Source organism: Eptatretus burgeri, chromosome 11 (assembly GCF_056783735.1).
Source record: "Eptatretus burgeri isolate ZD-2024b chromosome 11, Ebu_testis_v1, whole genome shotgun sequence".
Classification (NCBI taxonomy): domain Eukaryota; kingdom Metazoa; phylum Chordata; class Myxini; order Myxiniformes; family Myxinidae; genus Eptatretus; species Eptatretus burgeri.
The window spans coordinates 72,642,320-72,651,177 of NC_140971.1; positions in this window are offsets into that span (position 1 = coordinate 72,642,320).

Below are 8,858 nucleotides of genomic sequence, written 5' to 3' on the forward strand. Positions count from 1 at the left end.
TGTATATATATATATATACATATATATATATATATATATATACGTATATATATATATATATATATATATATATATATATATATATATATATATATATATATATATATATGTGTATGTATATGTATATATATATGTGTATATATGTATGTATATATATATATATATATATATATATATATTGTTATGGTTGTGGAAATTCACAGAACACCATTCAGGTATCCCAGAGATCAGTTATGTCGATAAGTCTGTGTTCAGATAGATTTCCCCACCGAGGTCAAGAGGGTTTATTTGTGTAACCGGGCTGTGATCTTTGAGGTAGGATTATTCTTTGGCTGTCTTTATTTTGCAACAACCACCACAACCGCATCTCAACCACCTTCTGCACGACTGCATCTCAACAACCACGCCATCCACACCACAGCGCCAGCCACAACAACCACAAACCAACTTCTCCACAACTGCTGACATCTCCACGAACACCAAAAGGCAACAACAACAACTCCATCACTCCCTCGGAAAGCGATGGTTAACAATATTCACTTTACAAGTTCCCTCCGAACTGGTAAACAAAATTGACGGTTGGAAGTCAATTCCCGCCCCAATTTCCCTCAGATCGGGTAAACAAGATTGACAGTTGGGAAACAACAACTCATCTCGCCGATCACTGTTGGCATGTCCCCCCCTGCCCCCCCCTCCCCGTCCGCGCGCGAAGGGAGGGGCAAGGCGCCAGGGGGATAAAAGGGCACCCTGAATGCAAGGAGTGGTTGTTGTGTGGAGGAGAGGGAAGAGAGTGGAGGACAGGGAAGAGAGTTGAGGAGAGGGTCGAGTGGAGTCTGTCTGGGTGCAGTCAGGAGTTCAGCTGAGTTGTGGAAGTCGAGAGTCGGTGGGCAGTTGCGTTGGAGTCCGGAGTCTATCAGGGAGCTGCGGAGGGTCGTGGAAGTTATGGAGCCGGAGAGGAGTCGCCAGCCGGATCGCCGTTGAAGGCACGGGTGGAGTCCAGCAGAGTGCGGGCAGGGCCACCGAGGGTCGCTGAACCTGAACCCATCGAGTCGTCTCCAGGAAAAGGTAGCCAGCACGGCCTCCCGGAGCTTTTGTGGTCTCCACGGCTCCGTGAATATAAAGGCCTACGGGTCCAGTCTACCCCTCGCCTTTCCTAGGGTTTCTTTGTATGAATGTTGTGGCGCCATGTCCTTAAGTAGACCTGTTGATAAGTAATTGTACATAATAAATAGACGGTTGTAGTTCTTCTTGCTTGTGTTTTGTCCCATACGTGCATTGGTTGCATACATGACTGCATGCTTACATACGTGCATTGGTCACATACATGACTGCATATGTGTCGTTTTATAAATAAATGTCCTTGTGTGAATATTCACCCATTTGTTGCGTCCTTTTTCCTTCGAATTGGACTGCCGTATTGCATTCGAAATAATAGCTGGCTCTTTAATAGCCGATAATAGAATCGGATCCCACGGGGCTTTCGCGATAATACCCCACTCGGTCATCCCAAAACGGAGCGAGCTGCTTAAGCGGCTCGTTTCCAAGCAGGCCCAGTTGAGGTACAGCCTCTCAGTAGTCTGCCCGCGCGATTAATTAGGTAAATCGACCATTCGGCAATCGGACCCTGTAGCGCAGGTAGAGTGTCGACTCGGCTGTGGTGTGCATTAAAAACACACCCGTAGCGGGATTTCGGAGTTGTTCCGAAAGCTGCGACTAGATTGCTATGTCGGAGGGGCGAGCGCGGCCGCTATTAGCTAAAGGCGGCCGCCCGTACGCTGGCGGGCGGAAATCTGTAACACTGTTGTCAAGGAGTGGGATTAAAATCCATCCCGTCTCCAAACTAAATTAACGGGAATCGGATCAAGGGTGTGTAGAGCGACCCTCCTTTCCCCCAAATTACGAGCCTACAAATTTATTATTCCGATATGCAAAATGGCAGTTCAAGGCGAGCGGGAGCAGGGGGTACTAGATATAGATTTGGAAATGTTAGAATCTATGGCCCAGGACGAGATCCCCATGTAGGACATTCCTCTACAGGTTGAATACCCCCCGCAAACAAACCCAGAGTCCGAAATGGGGGCAGCGGCGGAGACCGCGGTGTATGACCCCCCCCCTCCTCCGCCAAATTCCCTCCCCAGCCCCCAGCGGATCCACGCCTGTTGATGGTGAAGCGACTGCCACAGACCCACCTGACATGAGCCAGCTATTAATGGTTTTGCTGGCAAAAAAGAAAAAAAATGTGTGCGAAATAAAAGAAGAGATTGGAAACAAGATAGATACGAATGCGCAACAAATGGAAAGTAAAATGGAAGGCATGCAGAACGAAATAAATACAAATGCGTGTGAAATAAAAAAGGAATGAAAGAAATGAGGGATGAGATGCAGAGCATGGGGCAATGCCTGCAGGCGGGCATAACGGCAATTGCGTGCAACGAAACACGGACGATGGATTGTAAGATGGCGGCACCACGTGGCAGTACGACCGAACCGACAAGGGGGAGTGTGAATTGTGTCGGCCCCGCAATGGAGGCGGGGGAGGTCAAAATAATTCGGGAGACGTGTTGGACGAGACTCGTAACGGCAGAGAGAGTGACGGTGACAGAGAGGGAAAAAGTAAATGGGGTGACTGAGACGTGTACGAGGCGCGTAGAAATGAGGGAGATAATAAAGCAAGAAAAGGAGGTAATGAACGAGGTGACGGAATTAACAGAGACGCGGGAGATGGAAACGGTATAGGAGAGACTACACGATAAAGAGAGGGTGAAAGACGAACACACACACATGGAGTTAGCGAGGGACAATGGGGGCGAACTGGCAGAATGTGTCGTGACCCGGTGCAAGCAGCCGGATAGCCTCCTTCAGGAACGAGGGGAGGGAATATGCCCCCTGTGTCGTTAATCCCTGTGTGTCGTAAGAGGCGACCAGGGTTGCGTCAGGAAGGGCATCCGGCGTAAAACATGTGCCAAATCACTATGCGGATCATACGGATGATCCGCTGTGGCAACCCCTAACGGGAGCAGCCGAAAGAAGAAGAAGAAGAAGAAGAAGAAGAAGCTGATGACGACCAGGTGGGTCCGGTCGAGCCTTGCGAGTTAGAGGGGGCTAGTGCTGTGGACTGGTACACACGGAGCTTGGGGAGTAGGAAGACCCCGGGACCGCTTGTGGTAGCACAAATTCCCAGCGAGATGTGTGTTCACAAGTGTGGCGAAATGTGTGTTGAAAAGCACGCATAGCGTGGGTGAAAGGCTGTGTGTAAAACAAACAGCGTGTGTGAGTGAAACAGCGTGCTTGAGTGAAAAGGTGTGTGTGCCAAAAGCACCGTGTGTGAGGGAAACAGCGTGTGCGAGTGAAATGGCGAGCGTGAGTGAAAAGGTGTGCGTGCCAAAAGCACCGTGTGTGAGGGAAACAGCGTGTGTGAGTGAAAAGGTGTGTGCAAGGGAAACACCGTGTATGAGGGAAACAGCATGTGCGAGTGAAAAGGTGTGTGCAAGGGAAACACCATATGTGAGAAATACACACAACACAATTAATGTTGTGGCGTGTGTGAGGTCGCGGTGTGAAAGGGAGATAACGGTTGGAATGCGAGAACACGCAACCGCATGTCCGAGTGTCATGGTAGGGTGTGTGAGCCTAATGGCACGAGGGAGTGTGTGTGTGAAATGTCGACGGAGACGGCGTCAGACAAAAGACAAAGGTGGAGTAATGGCCGTAGCTGTTTTGGGGACCGCGCTGGTTTGCACGGCAGCGCGCTCGGCTACGCGAGTGAAATCCGGTCCGGAAACGCACACGGTGGATGTTGGCCGATCCCGCGGACGGACAGAAGCTCGGCTGGGATAGTGAATTTGGACCAGATGGGTTCTCCAGGCGAGCGTGTGTGTTAAGCTCCGACGAGAAGAGCACATGTGCTCGCGTGGGGAACCCCTCGAAATGCGAGGCTTGCTTGGGAAGCGCAGGGTGACGTCGTCACTGCATGGTTGGAATCCGGCAGGAGGGGAATCCCTGCCAGATGTTACCTTCCGAGAAGGGACGAAGTGCGCGAAGTGCGAACAGCTGCAATGACGTCACGGGGAAAGAGCACAGGTTACGAGTTGCCGCGCGAATAAAAAAAAAGAAAAGCAAGCCTCGCCACTTCGGGTGAACAGGATTCCCAGGCAAAGGGTGGAAGACCCCCTGCTGGGGCACAGGAACACAACTAGTTCGGGGGAAGGGATAGTTTAGTTCGACCGGCTTCATGGGGCAGGGATAAGTCCTCATGGAGCCCGTGGAATGGATTAGTTAGAGGGATTGTAGTTTAGATTTAGAGGAAGGGAAATGGGAATTTTTTGGAATTGAAGACAGAGACAGACTTTGGATGTGTAGTGGGGACGTAGCTTAGCTACGAAGTGTTAAATGGAATGTGCTACTAGTTTAAGGGATGACGAGGGAGTATGAGTTAGTTAGGGGATGTAGTGAAAAGAATGGCAGTTTTCAGCGATGTGTCAGAAGAGAATTGAAAATGTACTTGTTGAGTGAGTGAGGGCCAGCGAGCCTGTGTGTATGGAGCGAATGTGGTATGCATGGTGCGATGAGTGATTGGGGGAGGAGTGATTCCCAACCAAAGGACCCCGGGGTCAGTGTAAGGTGAGTTAGTGGGTTAGTCAAATTGATAAAAATGGAGGTCGTTTTGCTGTTGGTGCGAATGTAGGCTCAAAACCCATTTGGAGGGGTGCAGGAGCCCTGTTGATGGGCTGGGAGCGTGGCTGCGAACGGTGAGTATTGCTTAATGGGTACCCCGGGCACTGGGCTTGTTGGCCGCGGTAGGCCAAGGGCCCAAGGGGGCCCGGGATAGCGTAGTGGGCAAGGGTGGGCCCGCATGATGCGTTAGGGGTCGCCACAGCGGATCATCCGTATGATCCGCATAGTGATTTGGCACATGTTTTATGCCGGATGCCCTTCCTGACACAACCCTGGTCGCCTCTTACAACACAGGGATATGGTACACCTATTTTAACCGGGGTATACAGCGGCCCAGTATACTGGTACTCATTGTGCCGACCTCCGAAGGATGACAAGCTGAGTCAACCCCTGGTGTATTAATTCAGTGGCCCAACGGGGCTTGAACTCAGGACCATTTGAATCCCAAGCCGCTGCCCTAACCACCGCGCCAACACCAGGCACTACATATATATATATATATATATATATATATATATATATATATATATATATATATATATATATGCATACATACATACATACATGCATATATATATATATATATATATATATATATATATATATATATATATATATATATATATATATATATATATATATATATATATATATATATACATATATATATATATATATATATATATATATACATATATATATATATACATACATACATACACATATATACATATATACCGTTAGCTTGATGGCAGATGGTGTGTGTTTGTATATATATATATATATATATATATATATATATATATATATATATATATATATATATATATATATATATATATATATATATATATATATACCATCTGCCATCAAGCTTACGGTATATATGTATATATATATATATATACAGGGTGTCCCAAAAAAAATACAACTTTTCATCTGCAAAGAGAATGGTCATAACATATATATTTTTTTAAAAGATATATGGCTGGATAAAAAGCTGAAAGGTTGACGTTTCTTCCACTAATGTCAAAATTGCCACCAACATTTAAATTTTGGTATAGAATCGTCGTTTTCTTTTCAACCACATGTTCGACGTAGGCTCCACGTTGTCCGATCACTGCCTGTAAACGCGTTGTCATGTTCTCCATCACTTTGTGAAACGTTTCCTGAGGAATGTTCTGGATTACTTGGTGGATGTTTTCCTTCAGCTGATCAAGAGACTGAGGCCTAGGGTTTCCATAGATCCTTGAGATACTCCCACAGGAATAAGTCTGGAGGAGTAAGGCCAGGGGAATACGGTGGCCACTCAACGTCTTCGTAGAGGGAGATAAAGCGGCCCTCAAAATGTTGGTTGAGAAAACGCCTTGTTTCCCTGGCTGTATGGGGCGGTGCCCCCATCCTGCTGGAACCAATGGGTTCTCATCTGGATCAGGTTGTTTCTCCTACGGGCCTGAGTTCGTAGCTCAGGCAGATAGAATTCCTGAATCATTTCACGATAGTTCCTCTGGTTTACCATGCAAGTGCGTCCCTGGTCATCTTCAAAGAAGTGTGGACCAATTATCCCACACCAACCAACCGCCACCCACGTGGTGACTTTGAGAACAGATCGAGGCACCAGTTCAGTTGATGCATTACTAGGATTTTTAGTTCCCCAGTAACGAAAGTTTTACTTGCTTACCTCCCCGGACAAGTGAGCATGGCATTCGTCCGTCATGTGAAGTTTTTTGAGGAAGTCTGCATCTTCCTCCAACTTTCCTGAGAACCGATTTGCAAAGTCTAGTCGTTTGCATTTCTGTTGATCAGTAAGCACCGTTTCCATGTGAATTTTGTATGGAAGGCATGAATGTGTTGGCGAAGGATCCTCTGAACGGTGCTCTTATGAATGTTTGTCTTGGCAGAAAGTCGTCGAATCAATTTTTTTGGACTCTGAACGACCGCCTGTCTCACCATTTCCACATTTTCTTCACTACGACCTGTCCTCTTCCGACCACTGTGACCCTTGTGAATGTCACAGATGGTTCCCACATTGGTAAGCTTTATTGTCCGAAAGTTTGGTGCATGGCGCAAGTGGATACCGAAATGTCTCGAGTAATGACATTGCACCTGTATAACACTTTTCGTCTGGTGCCAAAGTTCAACAATTTTCGTCCGTTGTTGTATGGTCAGTCTTGGCATTTTTCTGGCACTTGCTTGGTATCAAAATAAACTTCAGGGTCTCTGCAACAAGAAATGAAGCATAAGTGACAAATTTACTGCGTTTTTAGGATCAAACGAAGCATTTTAAAAGTTTTTTTTTTTTTGGGACACCCTATATACATCTGCTTGGACCTGCTCGTTTTGTTTGGATACCAGATTTGATTGACCCTTTCCTGTATATATCAGACGACATCTACCGTTGAGCCTCCTTCATGGAAATGACTGAATGCATCAGAAGAATCCCCAAATGTCTTTGACCCTGTTGGTTTTCCGATCACTTGGACCAAGGCTTAACCATCAATCATGATGTAAGTTTTCATTTCTGTAGTTGGAAGGGTCTCAATGCTCATACCTGCCTCTAGGATCTTTCCAAGTGCAGCTTTGTATGTGGATCATAGATTTCCAGCTTTGTCTGCTATGGAGAGTGGGACTGATGATAGTTCATGACATAAAAGCTTTTTGAGATGTATCTCACGTCTGGCATCTTTGGCCTCCAGAAGCCACTGAAAAAGCACTTTGTCCACTATTGCCCCTTTGTGTCAGTTTTTTTTTTTTTTTGTTATCAATGGTGAACATTGTTTTGAGACTCACACTTTGTGATTGTTTCAGCTTTGTGTGGAACCCCTCTTCCCTTGTTCATATCTGTGTCTCCACAAACTCTCTGAAATTGTTTTCAACATGTCTTTGCGCTGTGAGCAAAGCAGTCTTGATGTTTTCAGTGGTAATGTCCCGAGTAGCAAGACATTTCAAGTCTTGACTGTTTGTAGTAAAGAATCAGAATCCTTAAAGTTGATCCACCAGCTTTTGAACATCTTATCTGTCTCTTTTGATCCTTGAAGTGCCGATATCCTTGTTGGCAAAGGTGCATATTCTGCATCCTCTCTGGCTAAGTCGAACATGACGGATGTCGCATCAATGAGAGTTGTATACAAGATGCTGTTATTTTGTTCGGAAATGAACATGGAAAGATTTGATATCAACATTGTCAGCATTTATCATGTATATAACAATGTTTTAGAAACGATTGTACACTTTCGGTCATGAAATCAAAACAAGATTTTGCTGTGTTTTGGTATATTTTGTATTTTCCTGTCACCCACAGCGACAGTATTGATGTTTGTATTGTTTCTTAACATAAGCCTCATGAATCCAGTGATTTTGATACCAAATTTAGCGATGTAGCATTACAATTCAAGGATTTATGGCCAATCATGTATATTTTCAAAATCTGTAAAACGCACAAACACCTCATTTTGCAAAATAGATCCTAACTTGGTAAAAAATATATATATATATATATATATATATATATATATATATATATTGTCATCCAGGCTGGTTGTGATGGGTTAAGGTCAAATATAAACCCTGGCCTGGAGGACAGCTTGTAACATTTAGGTACCACGGATATTTTTAGAGCTCTTGAGATTATTCTCAAAGGCCAGTAAATGGCAGGTGGTCCGTAAATTACTTCCAAATATATATATATATATATATATATATATATATATATATATATATATATATATATATATATATATATATATATATATATATATATATATAGTTACGAATTTGGAATTCCATTGCACACAACATACAGATTCCTTTACTCAGCTATGTCGAGAAGTGCTTGTTCCCGAGATAGCTCACCTTCCATTGTTTAAATGTTCAGAAATCGATTAGATGCGCTGCGGATCGATTTAATAGTTAGGGAACGAACAATGGAGACATCCCTCCCCCTCTTCTGCGAAGAGCAAGAAGAACCCTGCTGTCCCATGACTCATGATGTCAACAACTCCCTCCCACCTGTGGCTGAGCGGGGGATGGAGCACGAGGGCATTAGTCATGAGTCATGCCGGGAGCGGGGGAAGGGCAGGAGGAGGATAAGAGGAGATCTTTTCTTTGTTCGTGTTCGGGAGCTGGAGTAGTAAGCTTTTTGCTTCGGCAGAGAGTAGTCGCTCAGCAGACCTTCGGGTCCTGCT